Raw genomic sequence first — 26,534 nt, 5'->3', positions numbered from 1 at the left:
AACTGAATTTGTTACTAGTGAACCAAGCTGACAAGACACTTAATAAAGGGAGTTTTTCAAAATGAAAAGAAAGCGATGCTATGTGCTAATTCAAATCCACATGAAAAAACTAAGAACAATGATAAAGTCAATTTTATAACACTAAAAGACACTATAAATAGCTCTGACTTTGTTTTATCTGGCCCACATTTCTATCTAAGGTGTCTGGGGAGTCATGCTCTACAAACCATAAATTCTCATTGGATGCATTTTATTTAATGCCATATACTGAGACTTTCTTTCCAATCTGACTCTGGCATAACAATATGTGATTAAGAAAATCAAAAGATTTTACCCCAAAACATGTTTTTTGTTTTGTTTTGTTTTGTTTTGTTTTTTTGCCATATTCTGAAATGGCCTACCAAAGCTGTCCTTTCTGGGGGGAAAATTTGCATATGTGAAGAATCTTTATTAACAAGCTAGACATTTTCTTTCCTGGCCCTCTCAATCCTGAAGAGATTAACTGAGAGTCTAGCACCTTTTAAAGGTCTGAATAGGATACATTTGTCATCTATTGTCTCTAAGCACAGCCACTACGAGACTTCAAAAACCTTGGTCTCCACAATCTTATCTTAATCTGAACATTTACTTTCTATTAACCCCAGATCTTTAGACAAACTCAACCAATTGTTAACCAGAAAATGTTTATATTTACCTATAGCTTGGAAGCCCCCCAACTTCAAATTTTCTTGCCTTTCTGAACCAAACCAATGTATTTGATTGACATCTCATGTCTCCCTAAAAGACATAAAACGAAGTTGCACAGCAGCCACCTTGGGCACATGTTCTCAGGACCTCCTGAGGGCTGTCACGGGCCATGGCCATTCATATTTGTCTCAGAATAAATCTCTTCAAGTATTTTACAGAGATAGACTCTTTTCATTGACGCATTGCTTCTCTAAACAGACTTACAAACTATTGTATAGGGCTGGGTGCAGTGGCTCATGCCTGTAATCCCAGCACAATGGAAGGTGAAGCAGGCAGATCACTTGAGGTTAGGAGTTCAAGACCAGCCTGGCCAAAATAGTGAAACCCCATCTCTACTAAAAATACAAAAATTAGCCCGGCATGGTGACAGGTGCCTGTAATTCCAGCTACTCAGGAGGCTGAGGGAGGAGAATCACTTGAACCTGGGAAGTAGAGGTTGCAGTAAGCTGAGATCACACCACTGTAGTCCAGCCTGAGTGACAGAGTAAGATTTCGTCTTAAAAAAATAAGTAAATAAATAAAACAAACAAAAAATGCTATTGTAAAAGCAATGTGTATTGCATTTTGGAGAATATAACATACAGAAAAGAAAGATATTTGAAAAGCAAAAAGTTGAGTGAGTGCAAAGTTCTATTGGAATAAGTCAATTACACCGTATGGTAACTCAAATACAAAGGAACAAATAAAGAGAATCAGAAATGGTAAGTAAGCAGGTTAGTATAACAAACTTTATAAGTATATACTTGCTCTCTTTTCTTTTCTAAGCTTATTTTATAGACTTAAAATTAAACAATAATTATAGCAACGCATTGCTGGGGACGTAGCATATATAGATGTAATTCTTATAACTATAATAGCACAGAAAGGAGGAAGGGGAAATAGACATATAGGAGTGATATTTCTGTATCTCACAAGACTGGTTTAACATTCTAAAATCAGTCAATATATTGTACCATATTAAGAGATTAAAGGAAAAAAGAATATGATCATTTCAACAGATGCTAAAAAAGCAGTTGGCAAAGTTGCACATCCTTACATGATAAAAATATACTCTTGGAAAAGAAGGAAATTTACCCAGTCTAATTATGGACATCTCTGAAAAACCTACAACCAACAACATATGAAATGGTGAAAGGCTCTTTCCATGTAAGATTTGAGGACAAATCTAGATCATTGGCTCTTAAGGTGTTTATTTGTCATTGCACTTTGAACACATTTTCTGAGTTGTTAGTAAAGGAAGAAGAAATAATACATGTTTGGAAGAAAGAAGTGGAACTATTTACAGATGACAAATCATGTATTTAGATAACTCGAAGATTACTAGAACTAACAAATGAATATAGCAGAGTTGCAGGATACAAGTTCACTAAATAAAAATCAATTTCATGTCTATATAGCTGCAACCAACAATTAAAACATAAAATTGTTCCATTCACAATAGCATAACAAATATTTAGAAATAAATCAAATTAAAATGTGCAAAACCTATAAACTGGAAACTGCAAAACATTGCAAAGAAAAATCAAAAAGAAGATATATATGTTGAAAATAAACTTATAAAAAGATGTTCAAAATTAATAGCATCAGATAAATGTAGATTAAAGCCAAAATGTGATAGCATCACATAAACAAAAGAATGAATTAAACTAAAGACCAACATTACCGTTACCAACTATTGGTTAGTGTTTGTGAGTATGTAGTACTCTCATCCATTACTGGTGTGAAGACAAAACTGCTTAGCTGCTTTGAAAACAGTATGGCAATAGTTTATTATGTTAAGTATGTGTGTACCGTGTGACTTAATAATTCAAATCCTAGATATTTACCCAAGATAAATAAAAATATATGTTCATAAGAAAACATGTACATGAACTTCCATAGCAATATTATTCATAATAGAACCAAAGTGGAAACAAATCAAATGTCCATAAACTGGTGAATGAATAAACAATTTGTGGTACTTTACCATTGAATGTAACTCAGAAACAGAAAGGGAAAAAAATTGATACATGTAAGAACATTGATCAGTCTCAAATGCCTTATGGTAAGTGAAAGTGGTAAAACAAAAAGATGTAATTTATATAACATGCTATGAAAGACATATTTAGACAGACAGAAAATGTTTCAATGGTTGTCTAGGTTCAGGAGTAGGATCGAAGACTGAGTGCAAGAGAACATAAGATAAACTTTTAGAATGAGAACTGTTCTATATCTTGACTAAGTATGTGTAAGTATATACTATTACCAAATATCAGCAAACTTTACACTTACAACAGATGACTTTTATTGTGTATAAAATGGTATTTTAGTAAACAAAAATAGGGGAAAATTGTTAAGTAAATATAATCAGGCATTTGGAAAACACAAATTAAAGCTACCATGAGAAACTGATACGGTTTGGCTCCATGTCCTCACCCAAATCTCCTGTTGAGTTGTAATCCCCATTGTGGAGAAGAATGGGTGGGAGGTAATTAGATCATGGGGGCAGATTTTTTCCTTGCTGTTCTCACGATAGTGAGTGAGTTCTTACCAGATCTGGTTGCTTAAAATGGTGTAGTATTTCCCCCTTCACTCTTTCCCTGTCTCTTCTGCTGTCCATTTGAAGATATGCTGTCTTCCCCTTCACCTGTCTGCCATGACTTTCTGTTTTTTGAGGCCTCCCCAGCCATGCCTCATGTGCAGCCTGCAGAACTGTGAGTCAATTAAACCTCTTTTCTTCATAAATCATCCAGTTTCAGGTAGATCCTTATAGCAGTGTGAGAACAAACTAATACAGTAAATTGGTACTAGAGAAGTAGGGCATTGCTATAAAGATACTTGAAAATGTGGAAGCAACCTTAAAAATGGACAATGGGCAAAGGTTAGAACAGCTTTGAGGGATCAGAAAGCGAGAAGAAGATAAGGGAAACTTTAGAACTTCCTAGAGACTTGTTGAATGGTTGTGACCCAAATGCTGATAGTGATATGGACAGTTATGTCCAAGTTGAAGTGGTCTCAGATGAAGACGAGAAACTTATTGGGAACTAGAATAAATATCACTCTTGCTATGCTTTAGCAAAGAGACTGGTGGCATTGCACCCCTGCTCTAGGATCTAAGGAACTTTGAACTTGTAAGAGAGGATTTAGTGTATCTGGCAGAATAAATTTCTAAGCAACAAAGCATTCAAGATTTAACCTAGCTGCTTCTGAAAGTTTATGCTCGTTTGCATAAAAAAGAAATGGCCTGAAATTAGAACTTATATTTAAATGGGAAGCAGAACATAAAAGTTTGGAAAATTTGTGGCCTGAACATGGAGCCATTTACAAGGAAGAAATTCCAGGCTGCAGAAATTTTTATAAGAGAAGCCAAATTTTAACAGCCAAGATGAAGAAAATGTCTCCAGGGCATTTCAGAGGCCTTCATAGCAGACCCTCCCATCACAGGCCTGGTGGTCTAGGAGGTAAAAAATGGTTTTTAGCCACAGCTGGAGCTGGAATGGCTGGGATGCAGGGCACCCTGGATTTGGGCTTTGCTTCTCCATGCAGCCTTGGAATATGGTGCACTGTGTCCCAGCTGCTCCAGCTCCAGCTGTGGCTAGTATTGGTCAAGGTACAACTTAGGCCATTGCTTCAGAGGTTGCAAGCCCTAATCTTTGGCAGCTTCTATGTGATGTTGGGCCTGCAAGTGCACAGAAGACAAGAAGTGAGCTTTGAAAGCCTCTGCATAGACTTCAGAGGAGATATGGATGCCTGAATGTCCAGGCAGAAGTCTGCTGAAGGGTAGAGTCCACATGGAGAATCTTTACCAGGGCAATATGGAGAGAAAATGTGGGATTGGAGCCCTTACACGAAGTTCCCACAATCATGATGGAAGGTGAAGAAAAGCAGCCACCTTCTTCACAACATGGCAGTAGGGAGTGTGTGCATGTCGAGGAGGAACTGTCAAACACTTATAAAAACATAATCTCATGAGAACTCACTCACTATCATGAGAACAGAATGGGGGAAACTACTCTCATGATCCAGTCACCTTGCTTCCTTGACACAGGGGGATTACAATTTGAGACGAGATTTGGGTGGGTACACAAACCTAACCATATTATTTCACCTCTGACCTCTCCGAAATCTCATGTCTTTTCACATTTCAGAAGTAATCATGCCTTTCCAACAATCCTTGAAAGTCTTAACTTATTCTATCATTAATCCAAAAGTCCACGTCCAAAGTGTCATCTAAAACAAGGCAAGGCCCTTCTTCCTAGGAGCCTGTAAAATCAAAAGCAAGTTACCTACTTCAAAGACACAATGGGGGTACAGCCATTAGGAGGAATTGGCCAAAATAAAGGGGCTACAGGCTCCATGTAAGTCCCAGATCCAGGGAGGCAATCATTAAATCTTAAAGCTTTGAAATGATCTGCTTTGTCTCCATATCTGACATCCAGGGCATGCTGATGCAGGAGGTGGGATTCCAGGGCCTTGTGTATCTCCTTCAATGGCTGGTGTTGAGTGCTTGTGGCTTTTCCAGGAGCATGATACAAGCTGTCAGTGTATCTACCATTTTGGGATCTGAAGGATGGTGGCTCTTTTCTCACAGCTTGACTAGGCAGTGCCCCATTGGGACTCTGTGTGGGGGGTCCAAGCCTCCAATTCCCCTTTGCACTACCCTAGCAGAGGTTTTCCACGAGGGCTCTGGCCCTACAGAAGAACTCTGCCTGGATAACTAGGCATTTATCTACATCCTCTGAAATCTAGACAGAGTTTCCTAAACCTCAATTCTTGACTTCCGTGCACCTGCAGGCCCAACACCATGTGAAAGCCACTAAGGCTTGGGGCTTGCTCCCTTGGGAGCAATGTCTCAAGATACACATTGGCCTTTTTTAGCCAAAACTGGTGCTAAAGCCATTGAGACACAGGGCACCATGTCCTATGACTGCACAGAGCAGCCAGGAACCTGAGCCCAGTCCACAAAACCATTATTCCTCGTATACCTCTGGGCCCATTATGGGAGGGACTGCTCCCAAGACCTGTGACAAGCGCCAGAGACATTTTCCCCATTGTCTTGGTGATTAACATTTGGCTCCTCATTATCTTTGCAAATTCCTGCAGCTGACTTGAATTTCTCCACAGGAAATGTGGTTTTCTTTTCTATTGCATCATCAGGCCACAAATTTTCCAAACTGTTATGCTCTGCTTCCCTTTTAATCATAAGTTCCAATTTCAAACCATCTTTGTGAATGCATAGAATTGAATGCTTTCAGAATAATCCAGGTCATGTCTTGAATGCTTTGCTGCTTAGAAATTTGTTCCACCAGATATCTGAAGTCATCTCTCTTAAGTTCAAAGTTCCTCAGATCTCTAGGACAGGTGCAAAGTAGCACCAGTCTCTTTGCTAAAACATAGCATGAGACCTTTACTAATCATTGTAAACCCCTGCCTAATTCTATTAGATTAGTTGAAAACATTTTTAATTAATGTAAAATATATTATAACATTTTATATACTGTGGAATATGGGCAAGACATTTAGCCTCAACAACTACCAGCATTTCCCACCTGCTGAATGGTGATAATAATAGTAATAGCAGTTGCATTAGTAAAAAGCCTACTCACGCACACTGTAATAAAACATTGATAATGATATGTAGAAACATAAGATCAAGAAACATGACAGATTATTTTATTATAGGTTAATTTATATTTGTTTGAATATGGAGTGTGTTTTAAAATATTTAAGCCCATTTATTTTGGTTTAGGCAGCCAAGGTGGGAAGATCACTTATGCCCAGGAGTTCGAGCCCAGTCTGGCAACAGAGGGAGACCTTAGTCTCTACAAAAAAAAAAAAAAAGTAGGAATTTGCCAGGTGTGGTGGCATATGCTTGTGGTTCCAGCTACTCAGGAGGCTGAGTTGAGAGGTCTGTTTAAGTCCTGGAGGTTCAGGCTGCAGTGAGCCATGATTGTACCATTGCATTCCAGACTGGGTGAGAGAATGAGCTCCTGTCTCAAACAAACCAAAACAAAAGAAAACAAAAATCTATTAAATATTTTGAAATAAATATTCCTAATTTGAGTAGGTAAAATGAGACAACAATATGGTTATCGTTTAAAAAATTAATGAGGAAAATACTTTCTTTTTCAAAAATATCAGTGAAATTAGGGCATTGTTTTTCTTTATGACTTTTTTTAAAGTCATTAAAATATCTACAATCACTAATGCTTTCTTTCTCTACAGAGATTCAAATAATTGTTCAATTAATAACAGTAACAATTTTAATGATATTTATTAACATTTTTTAGTGCTCACTAACCAGTAATGTTGGTGCTTAGTGTATATTTGTGGATAATTTTATTTAATCCTCTCAATGCACTATGATAAACATTACTAATTTTATATCTTAGAATTTTAATGGAATTTGAATAAAGCTCTTCTTTGGAAATACTTCTGTAAACAACAACACAAAAAATGATAAGGATACATAAATCAAAATCTTAATGCTCCAATCCACAGCTATCAAGCAAACGCATAAATGACAGTAATCTTCATTACTTACCAAACAACAAACTGTTACATTGTGAAAAGTCCTTATTAGAAAAAGTTTATACCCACTATTTTATTATCTATTTTAGTGTCTAGTGGTTTCTAGCTTTTCTGGGGTCCAAGTGTTTTTTTGTTTCCAGATCTATCCAGTGGTAGCTCCAATTGCTTTAAAACAATTTTTACCATTGACAATTCTGATTGATATCTTATTTGGAGTGCTAACCTAATGACACTTTCCTAGACTAACCTCAAAAAAAGATAAGCATGCACACACACACACACACACACACACACAAACACATGTAATACAGTAGTCAAAGCTATGATATTGGCTAAAATAATGTTGACATGTTCAGTGAAATGGATTAATAATGGGTAGAAAATCAAAGTAAAATTCTATAAACAATTGACATTTCCAATAAAATATTTCTGTGAGTTCAAGAGTTTAGATATCTAGATAATAGAGATAAATAGGTATACCTACACTGAAACTCACATGCACACACATCGTGGCACGAGTGTTCATGGATTTCTCAAGAAAACCAAATTTCTAAAATAACAGGCACAGTATGCTCCAATTTTTATTTTAAAAATAAACGAATTGCCTAATCACCAAATCTTGAAAATTACAATTAAACATGGATGTATGTATATATTGTTTTAAATGATAAATGCTGAATTACATTCATCTAGTACTTATGAGAAAAACAGGATGTGTTGTATAGGATTTGTAGAAAAACACAAAATGTTTTATTATATCATATCTCATTACATCCTTTCATTGTTTATATTTAGAAATTAATTTTACCAAGAATCAAATCTACCTATAAATTTGAAAAAATCACTTTCTTTGAATTGTAAGAGATTTTAGAACATAAATTATAGTGCATATGTCCCAGGATTTTCTAACTTTTAGAAGATAATGATAAAATATTTTCTTAGTACTGCTAATAAAAATAATTGTAATAGTATTAGTAGTAGTAACATATAATTAATGCTTATTTACCTGGAAGAAAATGTTCTTTGGGCCTTTTTGTGCATAATCTCATAACAAACTTCTGCTACTGATATTTTTATTAATTCTACAGCACAGGTTTTTCATGAACATTACAACAAATAACGTAAGACACTTTTGAAACCCAAAAGGAAACTAAATATAAAAGCAATTATGTTACCATTTCATGAGAATAATTAACAAAAGAGTTTGTTGACCTACTGAATTCATTTCATTTTTAAAATCTACCTAATAAACTTACAGAATGTAAGTTATTCAGTAACTCTTCTCAGTCACTAAAAGCATTTCCAGTGATTAAATCTATAATATTTTAGGCCAAAATTTCCAGATATTAGTATTTAAGGAAGCTTAAACAACTGTCAATAAGCTGATAGCCAACGCCTTTTACATTCATGATGAGAGACCAGGATTTTCAGAAGTGACACTCTGCAATTGACTGCTGTTGATCATGTAAAATAGAGCTTTATTTAAAATAACAATTCATTAAAAAGACAGCACTATCTATCCACAGTCTTATTAAAAATAATAAACATGATTACATAGGTAATATTAGGAAGAGCAACAGAAAAATACAAAATTCAATAGCTTTAGCATATACCAGTAATAATCACCCAGCAGAGGACAATGTCAAATTAGGAGCAGTTTATTACACTAAAAACAAAATGTTGTTAAACTGCACTTATTATATCTTCTATATACATCCACAAAAACACAGAATAATATTCCTGAGTCCAACAAAACCGAACTGAACACTTGGTCATATATATAATCAACTTTGAATCAATAACATATAGATAACAAAAATATGTAAACACTTGAAAACTAAATAAAATATTTCTCAATAATTCATGAGTCAAAAATAATGTCTCAAGGGCAAACATAAATATAATGAAATGAAAGAAAATGAAAATACAACATATCAAGATTTGTTAGATGCAGCTAAGGCAGTGATGACAGGGAAATTTATAACACTAAATGCATACATAAGGACAGAGTAAAATATCAAATCAATAATATAAACTTCCACTTCAAGAATCTTCTTATAAAATGAATAAGCCCAAAACAAGCAGAAAAAAGAAAATAATAAAGATAAAATCAGAAATAGATGAAATTGAAAGCACATAATTAGAGGAAACCAACAAAACTAAAAGTTGGTTCTTTGAAAAGATACATAAAATTGACAAACATTTACTGAGAATGACAAAGAAAAAGACAGAAGAAGAAAATTATCAATATCAGGAATCTAAGAAAAGATATCATTACAGGCCCTGAAGACATCTAAAAGACAGTAAGGAAGGATTGTGAACAACTTTATACACATAAATTTGACAACATTGACAAACAAAATATACCAATTCTTTAAAGATGCAAACTAACACAACTCGCCAAACATGAAAAAGATACTATGAATAACCTTATACCTATTAAGGAAGTTGAATTTGTAATTAATTAAAACTTTCCCCCAAAAGAAGTCTCCAGGCCCGGATGGTTTCATTGGAGATTTCTACCAAGTAAAGAATTAATGACAATTTCATATTCTCTCCAAAAATAGAAAATACTTCCCAATTCATTTTAGAATGAGTATTACCCTGAACCAAAACCAGAGAAAGAATATACAAAAAAAGAATAATAAACAAATTTATAGACCAATAAATATCCTTCATGAATATAAGTACAAAAAATTTAAAAAAATTATTAGCAAACAGAATTCGGCAGTAGATAAAAGGAATTATAGTCATTCCTCAGTATCCACAGAAGACTGCTTTCAGGACCTCCCCAAGCTTACAAAAATCTGAGGATGCTCAAGTTCCTTATATAGTATAGTGTAGCATTTACATATAACTTATGCATATCTTCCTGTATACTTTAAATCATTTCTAGATTAATTTTAATACAAAATACAATGTAAATTCTATGTAAATAGTTCTTTTTAATTATTTTACTTTTTAAAAAAATTTATTGTACTTTAGGTGCATACCATATCTGGCATTTCTCCCCATGTTATCCTTCCCCACCCTCTCCTCCCTCCCCACCCCTCATTGTCTCTTCCCTAACCCCCTAGCTGCCCCCAGTGTGTGATGCTCCTATAAATAGTTGTTGTACTGCATTGTTTTTGTTCATATTATTTACTATTGTACTGTAATTTTTCTATTGTTTTTATTTCTGAATATTTGTTGTCTGTAGTTGGGTTGAATCCATGGGTGCGGAAACTTCAAGTATGGAGAGCCAATTGTAAACACCATGGGTCAAATGTGGTTTACTCTAGAGATGGAAGGCTGGTTCAATATTCAACAATTAATCAATGTAAATCCACCATGTTTCAGGCTATACTACGTAAGAAAAATCACATGATATTGTCATTTGACAAATAAATACACATTTTAATAAAATTCAACATTTATGATTTGAAAAAATCATATAAAATTACCCTAGAATAAAACTTCCACTTGTCACAGAATGACTGTAAAAAACCTATAGCTAATGCCATACTTAATGTTGAAAGTCTGAATGCTTTCACTGTATGATCAGGAGTAAAGCTAGGATGTCCACTTTCACTAGGACTATGCAATATAATCCTAGAAATGCTAGTCAGTTCAATAAAGCAAGAAAATGAAATGAAGTACATACAGAAAAGAAAGAAAAAAATGAACTTGTCCTTATTTGCATATATGATTCCCTTATTTTGATATTACATTATTATGCACCAAGGTCACAGGATACAAGATAGGCATACAAATCAATTGTAATTCTACATACTAATAATGAAGACCACAATTAAAAACTTTAAAATCACTACAAAAATAAAATATGTAGATATAAATTGAACAACATATGTTCAGAATTTGTATGCTAAAAGCAAGGATGAGTTCACGTCCTTTGCAGGGAAAGGGATGAAGCTGGAAACCATCATTCTCAGCAAACTGACACAAGACCAGGAAACCAAACACTGCATGTTCTCACTCATAAGTGGTTGTTGAACAATGAGAATACACGGACATGGGGAGGGGAACATCACACACTGGGGCCTGTTGCGGGGGTGGGAGAGAGGAGAGATAGCAGAGGTTGGGGGGTTGGGGAGGGATAACATTAGGAGAAATACCTAATGTAGATAATGGGGTGATGGATGCAGTAAACCACCATGGCATGTGTATACCTATGTAACAATCCTGCACAATCTGCCCATGTACACCAGAACTTAAAGTATAATAAAAAAATAATAATAAAGAAATTAAAGATCTAAATATATACCATGTTCATGGACTAGAAGACTAAGCATAGTAAAGATGTCAATTCTCCTCAAAGCAATACACAGATTGATCACAATTCCTATGAAAATCCCACCAAGGTTCTTTTGACATAAAAAAGAGTATTCTAGAATTTGTAAGAAATGCAAAGACAGTGGAATATCTTAAAAAAATTTGTAAGAGGAGAGTAAAATGTGAGGAATCAGTCTACCTGATTTCAAGGCATTAACTATGATAATCAAGAGTGTATGGTATTAGCAGAGGGATGAATAAACACCTATAGAACAGAACAGAGTACTCAGAAATAGACCCACATATATATGTCCAAATGATGTTTTATGTAGGTGCATATTTTTCTATTGTAGTAAAATATACATAAAATTTATCATTTTAACCATTTTAATTGTACAGTTCTGTGGCATTAAGTACATTCACACTGCTGTGCAACAATCACCACCATTCATCTGTAGGATATTTTTATCTTTCCAAACTGAAATTCCCTAGCCATTAAACAATAACTTCTCATCTCTTCCCTCCAGCCCCTCTGTTTCCATGAATTTGTCTACTCTAGGTACCTCGTATAAGTGGAATCATAAGGTATCCTTTTGTGACTGGCTATTTCACTTAGCATAACGTCTTTAAGGTTCATAGATAGTATGGCATGTGTCAAAATTATTTTTAAAGACAATAATATTCCATTGTGTGCATATATTCATATCTACATTGTGAAGATTTCTATATAATTATAAATATATACATTTATATAAATATCATATGAAGACATGTATATCCATATATACGAATATAGATATTTATATCTAGATCATATATATTATCATATAAACATATTTATATTTATGTAGGAATAAATATAGATATATACACACACACACAACATTTTGTGTTTCCTTTCATCTGTTGATGGATATTTGGGTTGCTGTTACCTCTTTACTATCACGAATAATACTGGTATGAATACAGGTATACAAATATATGTTCAAGTTCCTAATTTTAATTCTTTTGGGTATACCTCCAGTATGGCCAAATGGTTTGTAACAAAGGTGCAAAAGCAATTCAAAGGAGGTAAGGTAGGCATTTCAGTAAATGGTGCTGAAGTAATTAGACATCCACAAACAGCCCCCCCACAACAATATTTAGACTTAAGTCTCAAAGTGAATCAAAATAGATCCAATTAACTCAAAATGGATCATCAACCTAAATATAAAATGTAAAAGTATAATACTTTTAGAGATAAAAAGTATTTGGAATCAAAGGTTAGGCCAAGTCTTCTTATACTTGACACCAAAATCACGATCCATAAAAGAAAAAATTGGTAAATTTGACATCAACAACATTTAAAACTTTTGCTCTGTGATTCTGTTGAGATGAAAAGACAAGCTACCAACTGAGAAAATATTTGCCAACTATATCAAGAACTTTCAAAGCTCAACAGTAAACAAATCAATCTCATCAGAAAATGGGCAAAATATTGAAGAGATATTTGAGCAAAGAGGATATATAGGTGGCAAATAAGGACATGTAAAAGTGTTCACCATCATTAGACATTAGGCAAATTCAAATTGAAACCACAATAAGATATCACTATATATTTATGAGTGACTAAATTGATCAGAATAGCTATATTTTTAATTGACAATACCAAATTTTGGCAATGATACAGAAAAATGGTATCATATATTGCTAATGGGAATGTAAAATGATACAGTCTGGAAAAAAATGGCAATTTTCTCCAAAAATAAATATGCCATTGCCATTTGACCCAGCAACTGAAGTCCTGGGCACTTATTCCAGAGAAATGAAAATTTATATTGACACAAAAACCTGTGCACATAGGTTTATATCAGCTTTATTCATAACAGCCAAAACTATAGTACAATATTCTGAACCAGGATATTGACTATTACTGGCAAGATACAGAATATTTTCACCACCACAAAGATCCCTCATGTTAACCCAGATATTCTTCAATGGGGAAGGGTTAAAATAATTATACTACATCCATTCCATAAAATTCTTCTTGGTAATAAAAAAAAATGAACTATTTATACATGCAGGAGCCTGGATGATTTTCCAGAGAATTATTCTAATCTTTTAATGTTGAATAACATATGATTCTGTTTATATAATACTCTTAAATATAATTTTAGGATAGGGAAGCATCAGGGCTAAGAAAAAAGAATAGATTAGTGGTTGCCGGGTGTCAAGAAGATGTTGGTGGAAATACAGAATTTGGTGCTACTATAAAAAAGAGCAACATTAAGAAATTTTGTGGTGGTGGAAATGTGATGTATCTTGACTGTATCATTCTCCTGGTTATAACATTGCACTATAGTTTTGCAAGATGTTAGTATTATGGCAAACTGATATTATTTTTCACAATTGCATGTGAATCTGCAATTATCACAAAAAAAAGTAATTTTAAAAACTGGCAATAACATACACAAAATATATGCACTGTGTATTACACTATGGCACTGACATACAGTATGTCAATGAGTCCAGTGGAAGAGGATGAGTAACAAACAATTGTTTACAATTTAATATTGGAAGAAAAATTCAAGAAAAATATTTCATATATAACCATTAATCATCTCACATATGCTATTTCAAATCTTAAAATTTATATATAAAGAAATATATATCAATGCATGGGTATTCATAAAGTGTTCCTGAGTAAAGAGTGTGCATAATAATGGTTGTAATTAATTCAAATACTTACGTACAAATGTATCTAAATCCACACCCTTGAAATTCCAATTGTATACATGTCTACCTAGGTTTCTGGGCACATGACAAATAATCTTTAATTATGTATCTAATAGGTAGAAAATCAGAGCTTAAAATAGCATGCAAGAGTGACAAATGTATAATCAAAAATACTATATTGCTCATTACAAATTAGTGCTTTATTTCACTTTTTGAGCTGAGAAATTACTGATTATTTTTAAAAGTGAAGTGAAGAAAATATACTTATTTTAACACCATCTAATGGAGAACATTGACAAATTGTGTAGCCTCTGGAAATCCCATTATTTTCCAATTATTAAAATGTGATAATAGAACCTGATGTATGAGAATTAGTAGCAAGAATAATGTTGGTTGTAGTAAAAGATATAATATTAAAATTAACAACTACCAAAATAATATTAATATATAATATTTGCATAGTACTTTTTTACCTGGTACAAGATGTACTTATAAGGATTTTCTCTGTGGATTTCCTTATCTGTCCTTCACAACAAACCTAAGCTCAGAAAATTTGATTAATTTTAGAGCCCAGCCTTGTCATGAAGAGTAAATGAATCAATATGTGAAAATACTTTCAAAGGGTGTAATAAAACCAAGTAGAAGCAATTTTACAATGAAAAGGTAAGACTTTGTATATAACAAAATATTTTTATTTATTACCTCTTGATTTCATTGAGTCAAATTTCCTAAATTCATAGTGTAATTTCCATTAGTTACCATACTAAGTAGTCTTTCTTTCAACCAAAACTTGCCCAGATTCTACTGCTTTATGTGAATTGAGGAGATGAGCTGACATTTGATCCAAATTTAGGGTTGAGGACTCAGTCTGCATAGTGAGAAAGGCCCATTGGGTGTTACCAATGGTGATGATATAGTATAAGCCTTTACTGAATATGGCAAATCATAAAGGAAAAAGAAATTTGCATCCAACTATGGTCATTTGAAAGTGAAAACTATAGAGAGAAATGAACTCTATGAAAAAGAAAAGGTAAAAAAAAACCAGCATCTTCCCTATGTGGCAGCAATAATCATTCATTAAAGAAAGTGGAAAAAACAAATGAGTCTATAATATCCAGAATCTATAAAGAACATTAAAAAATCAACAAGAAAAAAATAAATAACCACATTAAAAGGTGGCTAAAAACATGAACAGATATTTCTCAAAAGAAGACATAAAAGCAGCCAACATATGAAAAAATCCTGAACATCACTAATCAGCAGATAAATGCAAATCAAAACCACAATGAGATACCATCTTACACCAATCAGAATGCTTGTTATTAATAAGTTAAAAAATAACGGATGTTGGTGAGGCTGTAGAATAAAGGGAACCCTGATATGCTATTGGTAGGGATGTAAATTAGTTCAGCAACTGTGGAAAGAAATCTGGAGATTTCTCAAAGTTCAACTACAAACAGAACTACCATTTGACCCAGCAGTCTCATTACTGGGTATATATTCAAATGAAAATAAATCATTCTACCAAAAAGACACATGAATTTATATGTTTATCACAGCACTATTCACAATAGCAAAGACACAGAAAAAACCTAAGTGCCCATGGATGGTGGATTAGATAAAGAAAATGTGGTTATGTATATACCATGGAGTACCATACAGCCATAAAAAAGAATAAACTCATATTCTCTGCAGCAACATAGGTACAATTAGAGGACATTATCCTAAGCTAATCAATGCAGTAACAGAAAAGAATACTATATATTCTCATTTATAAGTAGGAGCTAAGCCATGGGTACACATGGACATAAGATGGGAACAAGAGACACTGGGGACTCGAAAAGGGAGGGAGAAGGGAAGGGGATGAAATGCTGTAAAACTTCCCTATTGGGTACCATGTTTACTATCTGGGTGATAGGATCAATGGAAGCCCAAACCTTAGCGTAATGCAATATACCCTTGTAACAAATCTGCACATGTACCACCTGAATCTAAAATCAAAGTTAATTTTTTTTAAAATAAATTGGTCAGGCGTGGTGGCTCACACCACTTTGCGAGGCCAAGGTAGGAGGATTGCATGAAGCTAGGAATTTGAGACTAGCCTGGGAAACAAAGTGAGACCCCATCTCTACAAAAAATAAAATAAATTAGCTGGTGCAGTGGCATGTGCCTGCAGTGCCAACTACCTGAGAGGCTGAGGTGGGAAGATCCCTTGAGCCCAGGGGTTTCAGACTGCAACGAGCTATGATCACACCACTGCACTCCAGTGTGGGCAAGTGAATGAGGCCTTTCAATTAAAAAAATGGAAATTAGTCCAAAGAAAAATAATAAAATGTATCAGTAGTTATCATATGTTGTCTATAAATCAATGAAGAAAACAGAACATTCCTAAAGAAAGAAAACAGTTGAATACCAGATTACTCTAAACAGTCACTGCTGTTCTGTATTCAAAATCCTCAAAGAGATCTTCAGAGAAAATTTAGAGTGATGTTTATGTTCAATATTAAATAGAAATGGGTAAGATAGTTCAAGAACTCCTGTTATAGCAAGAGTCAGAAGGCAAAATTTGTATGCTAAACGATATTTTAAAAATGAACACATAAAGGTTGTAGTTCAAGAACTCAGATATAAGTAGAACATAATTGAGCACCCAGGTCACACATGACAAATTCTGTATTCAATTATGGAATAAAAACAACAATTTAAACATCTTTATGCCACATATCCATGTGTATACTGATTTTATTAATATATTGATTAGTTTGCCCTGAATGCATTTCCACGGCATACTGTTCACAGATTGAACCAGATCAGAGGAGAAGAACATATTTTTAGGAAACACACACAGAAACAGCCGCACTCACCCAGAAACAAAGGCACATATTGCTATACCCCTATACTTATCCATATCTACTTATGTCCACATATGAGTGTGTTATATGCAAACCTAGTTATATTTAGACACATATGTTTCTATGTTCAAAACACAACTATACACACACACATATATACATAAATGTTTTATCTTCCTTCATAAAATTTTAATGTGTTTGCCTGAACACATTAAGATACCAGGAGGCTAAATAAAGAGGTTGTGAATGCAAGAGGTTTCCACAAAATGGATTACTAGTTATGGCAAAACACCTTAGAATGATCTTTAAAAATTAAGAATTAATATTATTAATATTGAAGATATAGAATACTCTTCTAGAAGAGGGAAGTTTATAAACAGGTATTTATTTCTTACAGTTCTGCAGTCTGGGGATTCAACGATCAAGACATCAGCAGATTCATTGTCTGTCAAGCGTTCGTCTTCTTGCTGTAACCTCACATGGCAGAAGGGACAAGGCTGTTCTCTGGGGCTTCTTTTCTAAGGGCACTAATACTATTCATGCAGGTTCCACCTTTGTGACATAATAACTTGCCTAATAACTCCACCTCTTAATACCATCACATTGGTTCTTAGGTTTCAACACACGAATTGTAGGTAAAATATAAAATTGAGACCACAGCACTCCACGTGTTAATTATCTAACTTCGAATGATACTTCTTATTCTTCCTTGTTGAGAATTGTCCTTGATAATCGATTTAAATTACATTTGGGCATTAAAAATACCATTGCTTTGTCAGATTTCCCTAAGTGTAACATTTATCTTTCTGACTTTACTTTTGCAATAAGGAAATTTGTGCTCATTGAAAATCTTTACTAAATAGAACTCAGTCATCTTTTGATGTGGGAGTATGACATAGTTTTTGTTTTCTTTAGGAAAGTCATGCTGTGTTCTTTATAGATATGTAAAATAGATGTTATAAATTTATTCCTAGCATCGTTTCTTTTTATGTTAATTAAATTAATCTCTCCATCATCTTTGCTAACTGATTATTGCAGGTAGACAGGTAATTTTGAGTTGCCTAATTTTGCCAACTCACTTTCCTACCATCTTTCATTACTTTTTAGCTCATTTAGTTGGATGATTGCATTCAATGGTTTAATGAATTATAATTAAATAAACTTTCTGAGGATGTTAACCTATTAGGAACTGCTTTATAATAGAATAGCAAGATAGGTGGATGGTAATTTAGTTCCTTTTTTCCTTTGTTTTATTTTTATTTTTTTACTATTCTTTATATTAGCATGAATAAATTTTAATTATTGTTTTAAAATTTGGAACCATGGTTGGATATTGAATTAAGTGATTTGTTCATGATTTAAGAGAAATGAGTGATGTAAATTCATTTTCATAGCTTCAAAGCATAATTTTTTGTTTTAATTTTTTAAAATGATGGATATGCCATTATCTCACTGTAACTACTGAACCTAGACAACCTGTAGGGAAACCATCTATATTTCATATCCCTTCCTTAATGGATGTAAACTTCTTGTTAAATTAATATTCTAAAAGACTTTACATGTTAGCATAAGAAGGTACTTTCCTGTCAGAAGCTAAAATGTGGGTTTGAGTATTCATGTATTTTTAATATCTCTAGAAATATCCTATGCAGATTTTTTAATCTGGTTTGATTTACAGATATGAAGTCATGGAAATTCAACTAGACAAAATTATATATTGCCTTCATATTATGTATAAAATTCAATCTGTTTTTTGAGATGGAGTCTTGCTCTGTCACCTAGGCTGGAATGCAATGGCACAATTTAGGCTCTCTGCAATCTCTGACTCCTGGGTTCAAGCGATTGTCCTGCCTCAGTCTCCCAAGTAGCTGGGACTACAGGCACACACCACCACGCCTGGCTAATTTTTTGTATTTTTAGTAGACTTGGGGTTTCACCTTGTTAGCCAGGATGGACTCCATCTCCTGACTTCGTGATCTGCCCACCAAGGCCTCTCAAAGTGCTGGGACTATAGGCGCAAGCACCAAAATTCAAATTTTTAATCCATGTAGTATACATTTGGTTTTGTGATATGAAATAAGTGTGCAAATTTTAAAGTAATTGAGTATAATACATAGACTCCCAGTTCTATTCAACACTTATCCATATGATTTCTTAAGCCACTATCACACTTAGTAATTACTATAACTTTTGTTAGTCATAGTAATTTCCCTCCCCTGAGAAATTGTATTTGAATATTAAGGTACCATTGAGTGAATGGTGTTAAAAATGTATGCGGAATATAAAAATCTATCTGTATATGTCTCTTATATTCACTGGTTGTTTTGAGGAAAAACTAAATTTATAATTAAAAACTAATTTTACAAAATTAATATTCCAAATTCTCACTTTCTCTGAGGTCATAATTTTCTTAACCACACTCTCACCAATGCTTCCTGCCTGTATGAAAATGATTATCAATTATAATATGAGTAAAGCCATAATTATTAAGCATTAATAATGACTTAATGTTAACTTCTCTGCCAATCTGGGTATTTAGATCATATTCAAGGATTAAACTCATCTTCATTATACCAGATTATATAAAATTGTTAGTATCTATATATAATAGATTTGGTAATAACATACATAAAGACATATATGTTAAATTTTTTTGTAATCTAGATGATAACAAACACATTAGCGATTATATTAACATACCACTTATATCCATTGGTGTATAGGCAAATTCCTCACAAGCAAATGAAGCCCTGCATTTAAATGAAAACTAATTTCATTCATGCTAGGGTGTCTGGGATCTAGGTGATTAGGAGACTCAACCATATCAACTTGAAGCAAACTTGCTCCACGTGATACAAACAGAATGTTGCTTATTTTACAACTTTGAATTCACAACATCACATGCATTCCCAAACTAGTGAAACTCAACAAGAGTGACCTTATAAAAGGAGATAATGAATTTTTGGAATACTAAGAACCAAACTGCATGGTCACCATCAAAAGCAATCATTCAAACAGTATCATCATGTATGACAAAGAGATTCTGAGTTCGAGGCAACTGAATGAGCTGATGAAACTCTGCAGTATAATTTGAAATTGCAGCTGAACTATTTTCAGTCGTTAACCTCTGTATTCCCCCGTGTGTTTTCTTAGCCTTCAAGACTTCAATTCAATGAAAACAAACGTGTCTATCCTATTTACAGGTGATCATTTAAAGTGTTCTTTGTGATAATAAACATATTACTAGTAGTAGTGATAGTAATAGTAGGTTCAATGGTAGTGTGGGTAGTAGAAGCAATAGTAATTATAAATCACACTTGGTGCAGGCAAAATTGGGAGGTAATTACTTTGGAATTTCATGTGTATTTTCTCATTTGATCACCAAAAAAAAAAAAAAAGTGCAGACCAAATCTTAATAATTGCATTTCAAATTTGTTACAACGATTAAATGAGGTAGCATGTAAAAATAAATTTGGAAACTGAACATTTGCGAAAATGCAAATGCAATCATACTGACACAACATTTCTACCAAATATATTTAAAGATGACAAGATGCATTGCTATTTACAATCTACTTACCTTACTGCTAAGATGTCACATTTCCAGAAATTCTTAACATTAAAGTGCCCTTTTGTCATTTCCAAATTTCTCCAGAAATTAGTACATCAGAAAGTTTACAGCAAACCAGGATGAGGATATGAAGGTTTTTCAAATCATTATGTTAGAGCTTAGTTCTCAGAATAAAGCCACAGCTGTAATCATACAACTACAATAGTTCTTAGTGTCAAGAAGTGAGGTGAATGGGGAAAAAGTAAGCAAGAATTAGTATAATTGTTGTCTAAAACAAAAATCAGTCAGAAAGCAAAATGATTATAGATTAAAAAAAAATATTTTCAGTAAAATCTCCAAATTTAATAGCTAGGCAAAAACTTACCACATCCTTTCCAGATATCAACAAGGTAAGCTGGAAATCTTTCCTGTAATATCCCAAACCTGGATTGATCATCTAATTCTGTTCTTAGAAGAGGAAGATCATTTAGAGAAATTCTTTTCTTTCAGGTGAGATTAACCCAGGGTGGTCCACTGGCTACACTTAGAGCCTAAAGGTCTTGAGGATACCTTAGGTCCAGATGGCTGTCGGGACTCTGCTGGGTATAAGAAATGCAATTCAAGGGTGATTACATCTCTACATCCATCACCAGTCTGAAAACCACCACAAACTTAATACACTCTCTACCCAGAAACAACCCAGTGACATGCAATCTAAGTGATTGGCACATTTCTGAGTAGGGAACTTCCCACAACATGGCTAATTGTGGAGGTGCTGCCCCATCTTGCATGTTCTCTCCCTGTATCTTTCATCACTCACTCCTGAGCATAGCATGATGCCTGAATCCTGAATTTATTTATTCATTAGTCCTAGAGAATGTCCAGCCCACTGCCCTCCAACTTGCATGTGTGCCTCATTGAGGACCCTCTCACCTGCTGCTCCGTGTTTATCTGGATGATTGCCAGGACCAGGAAAGAACAAGTTTGTTCCTGATTTCTCTTCTTTAAGGAAATATACTTATCTCTTCCATCTTTATCTTCTCTATCCTGTATGTGTTCACATTGTTAGCAAAGGACCATGAAAATTATATTGAGGATGACTAAGTCTGGCTAACCATCAAGGATAGCCTGAGATCAGTGATGACAGCTCAAGGTGCCTGCAGCTCTATCGCCTCACCAGTCTGAGAGCCACCACAAACTTGTACTTCATGACTCTTACTCCACCCAGAGAAAAAAACAGTTACATGTAATCTATGTTACTCTATTAGTCCATTCTCGTGATGCTAATAAAGACATACCAAAGACTGGGACATACCTTTGTGTGTGTATATATATATATATATAAACTATATATATAGGTTTAATTGACTCATAGTTCAGCATTGCTGGGAAGGCCTCAGGAAATTTACAGTCAGGATGGAAGGTGAAGCAAACACATCCTTCTTCAAATGGCAGCAGGAATGAGAAATGCTAAGCAAAGTGGGGAAAGTCCCTTAAAAAACCATCACATCTAGTGAGAACTCACTATCACAAGATCAGCAGCATGGGGGTAACCGCCCCCATGATTCAATTACCTCCCACCAGTCCCTTCCATGACACATGGGGATTATGGGAACTACCATTCAAGATGAGATTTGGATGGGGACAGAGCCAAACCATATCAGGTATCTTTCTGGGAAAAGCCCTGAACACAGCATAGTTGAAAGGGGAAGTGCTGTTCCATCTTCCATGTTCATACTCTGCGGCTTTCATCACTCCTCTGAGCACAGCATGATACCTGAACTCTGAACTTACATATTCATCAGTTAAAAATAATGCCCAGCTCACAAGACCCCAACTTGCATGTCTCCCTCAGTGACTGCCCTCTCACCTGCTCGATGTTTACTTGGATGGTTGTCAAGACCAGGAGAAAACAAGCTTGTTCCCAGTTTCTATTCTTCAACTAGGAAGTATCTTCATCTCTTCTGTCACTTTCTTCTCTAACATGATGAAGTTCCTATTGTTAGGAATGCAGCAGTAAAATCGTCTTGAGAATGCCTGAGGTCCATGTGGCCAACGAGGACCTCCTGGCATCAGTGAACGCAGCTCAAGGTCCATGCAACTCCACCACATCAGGGGTCCATAGGCAACCATAAACTTGTACTTGGTAAGCCTTAGTCCACTCAGAGAGGAACCAGTTACATATAATCTAAGTGACTGGCACCTTTCTGGAAAGGGCATTGCACATATCATAAATGAATGAGAAGGTGCTACTCCATAGTACAATGTCAAGCCCATCCTAGAGAATGTCCAGCCCACTGCCCTCCATCGTGTATGTTTCCGTCAGTGAGACACTCTCACTTGCTCCGTGTTTACCCAGATGGTTGCCAGGACCACAAGAGAACAAGCTTGTTTTTCTGTTCTTCTATTAGGAAGTATCTTCATGTCTTCTATCTTTCTCTTTATCATACAGGTATAGGAATGAACCACTGAAATCATCTAGAGGATGCCTGAGGTTCAGGTGGCCAGCTAGGATCTCCCGGAATCACTGAAGGCAACCAAAACCTCCAGCAACTCTACCTCAACACCTGTCTGAAGGCCACCGCAAACTTGTACTTCATAAGCCTTATTCTACTCAGAAAGGGAACAGTGACGTGTAATCTAAGTGACTGTCACCTTTCTGAGTAGGGCACCGCTTATAGCATGACTGATTGTGGAGGTGCTGTCCCATCACTCACCATCATGCACTGCAGCTTTCATCACTCTCCTCAACACAGCAGGATGGCTGAACCCTGAACATACTTATTAAGTCCTTGAGAATGTCCAGCCCACTGCTCTCCAACTTGGCACGCTTGCCTCAATGAGGACCTTGTCACCTGATTTATGTTTACCTGGATGATGGCCAAGACCAGAAAAAAACAAAATCTTGTTCCTGTTTCCTCTTCTTCTTTTAGGAAGTAACTTTATCTCTTCTACTATTACCTTTTCTAACCTGTAGGTGCTCACATTGTTAGAAATGGACCATTAACATCATCTTGAGGATGTCTGACTTCCAGGTGGCTTCCAAGTCTCTCCTGGGATCAATGAGGGCAGCTGAAATTGCTTGCAGGTCTGCCTACTCACCAGTCTGAAGGCCACCACAAAACTGTACTTGGAGAAACTTGCTCTACCAAGAGAGGAGCCAGAAACATGTAATCTAAGTGACTGGCACATTTTTGAGTAGGGCACTGCACGGCTAATCGTGGAGGTGCTGTTCCATCTTGCATGTTCTTCCCCTGTAGCTTCCATCACTCCTCTGAGCATAGCATGATGCCTGAACTCTGAACTTATTTATTCAACAGTCCTGGATAATGTCTAGCCCACTGCTGTCCAATGTACCTGCCTTCCTAAGTGAGGAACCTCCCACCTACTCTATGTTTACCTGGATGATTGCAAAGACCAAAAAAGTACAAGATTGGTCCCATTTTTTAATTTTTCTATTGGAATTCTCTTCATCTTATCTTTCTCATCTATAACCAGCAGGTGTTCATGTTGTTAGTGACAGATAATTTAGAATATCTTGAGGATGCCTGAGGTCCATATGGCCAACTAAGGTCGCCTGGTATCAGGGAAGGTAGCTCAAGGCTCTTAAAACTCCACCCTATCATGGGTCCAAAGGCCACCACAAACATATTTGCTGAGTCTTACACTATCAAGAAAGAAACCAGTGACATATAATCTAGGTGACTGGCACATTTCTGAGTAGGGCACTGCACACAGCATGTCTAATAGTAGAAGTGCTGCCCCATCTTGCAAGGTCAACCCCCATCCAAGAGAATGTCCAGCCCACTGCCCTCCATCATACATGTCTCATGGAGCGAGAACACTATCACCTGCTCCATGTTTATCCAGATGGTTGCCAGGACCACAAGAGAACAAGCTAGTTTTCTGTTATTCTATTAGGAAGTATTTTCATGTCTTCTATCTTTTCTCGTCTCTAACAAATAGGTATTTCCATTGTTAGAAATGCATCATCAAAATCATCTTGAGAATACCTGAGGTTCAGGTGGCCAGCTAGGATCTCCTGGCATCACTGAAGACAAATCAAGTCTCCAGCAACTCCACCGCATTACCTTTCCGAAGGCCATCATGAACTTGTACTTGGTAAGCCTTACTCTACTCAGAAAGGGCACAGTAACATGTAATATAAGCAACTGATGCCTTTCCAAGTAGAGCACTGCCCCCAGCATGACTGACTGTTGAGGGGCTGCCCCATCACCCACCGTCGTGCACTGCAGCTTTCATCACCCCCCTCAGCACAGCAGGATGCCTGAACCTTGAACTTATTCTTAGTTCCTAGAAAATTTCCAGCCCACTGCCCTCCATCTTGGTATGCCTGCCTCAGTGAGGACCTTCTCACCTTATTTATGTTTACCTGGATGACGGTCAAGACAAGAAGAGAAAAACGTCGTTCCTGTTTTCTTTTCTTCTTTTAGGAAGTAACTCTCTCTTCTGTCATTGCCTTCTTTAACCTGTAGGTGCTCACACTGTTAGAAATGAACCATTAAAATCATCTTGATGATGCCTGAGTTCCAGGTGGTTTCCAAGGCTCTCCTGGGATCAATGAGGGCAGCTCAAGTTGCTTGCAGGTCTACCCCATCACCAGTCTGAAGGCCACCACAAAACTATACTTGATGAGCCATACTTCACCCAAAGAGTGATGTGTAACCTAAGTGACTGACACCTTTTTGGGTAGAGGATTGCCCACAACATGGCTAATTATGATGGTGCTGCCTCATCTTGCATGTTCTCTCCCTGTAGCTTCCATCACTCCTCTGAGCATAGCGTCATGCGTGACCCTGAACTTATTTATTCATCCATCCTATATAATGTCTAGCCCACTGCCCTCCAATGTACATGCCTCCCTAAGTGAGGAACCTCTCACCTACTCTATGTTTATCTGGATGATTGCCTAGACCGGAAGAGAGCAAGATTGTTCCCATTTTCTATTCTATTAAAAATTATTTTGGGGAGGCCGAGGCGGGTGGATCACGAGGTCAAGAGATCGAGACCATCCTGGTCAACATGGTGGAACGCCGTCTCTACTAAAAATACAAAAAATTAGCTGGGCATGGTGGCGCATGCCTGTAATCCCAGCTACTCAGGAGCCTAAGGCAGGAGAATTGCCCAAACCCAGGAGGCGGAGGTTGCGGTGAGCCGAGATCGTGCCATTGCACTCCAGCCTGGGTAACAAGAGCGAAACTCTGTCTCAAAAAAAAAAAAAAAAAATTATTTTCATCTTATCTTTCTCATCTACAACCTGTAGGTGGCCATGTTGTTAGAGACAGGCCATTTAAATTATCTTGAGGATGCTTGAGGTCTACATGTCCAACTAAGATCTGCTGGTATCAGGGAAGGTACCTCAATGCTCTTGTAACTCTATCCAATCATAAGTCCAAAGGCCACTACGAACTTGGTGTGCCTTACTCTACCCGGAAAGGAACTAGTGACATATAAGCTACGTGACTGACACTTTTCTAAGTAGGGCACTGCACATAGCATGGCTGATTGTGGAGATGCTGCCCCATCTGGCACACTTACACCCTGAAGCTTTCACCACTCCCCTCAACACAGCAGGGTGCCTGAAGCCCAAACTTATTCCTAAGTCCCAAAAAATATCCAGCTCATTGCCCTTCAGCTTGCATGCCACCTTCACTGAGTACCCGCTCATCTGCTCTGTTTACCCAGACAATTACCAAGACCAGTAGAGAACATACTTTTTCCCAATTTCTCTTCTTCTACAAAACATATATTAATCTTTTATCTTTGGCTTCTTTAACACATAAGTGCTCACATTGTTAGGTATGCACCACTGAAATCATCTTGAGGATGCCTGAGGTCCACATGACCAACTAGGATCTTCTGGCATT

This window comes from Aotus nancymaae, unplaced genomic scaffold (genome assembly GCF_030222135.1).
Source record: "Aotus nancymaae isolate 86718 unplaced genomic scaffold, 86718_ANA_hifiasm-v0.15.2.pri h1tg000004l, whole genome shotgun sequence".
NCBI lineage: Eukaryota > Metazoa > Chordata > Mammalia > Primates > Aotidae > Aotus > Aotus nancymaae.
Note: the sequence above shows the minus strand (reverse complement) of the source record.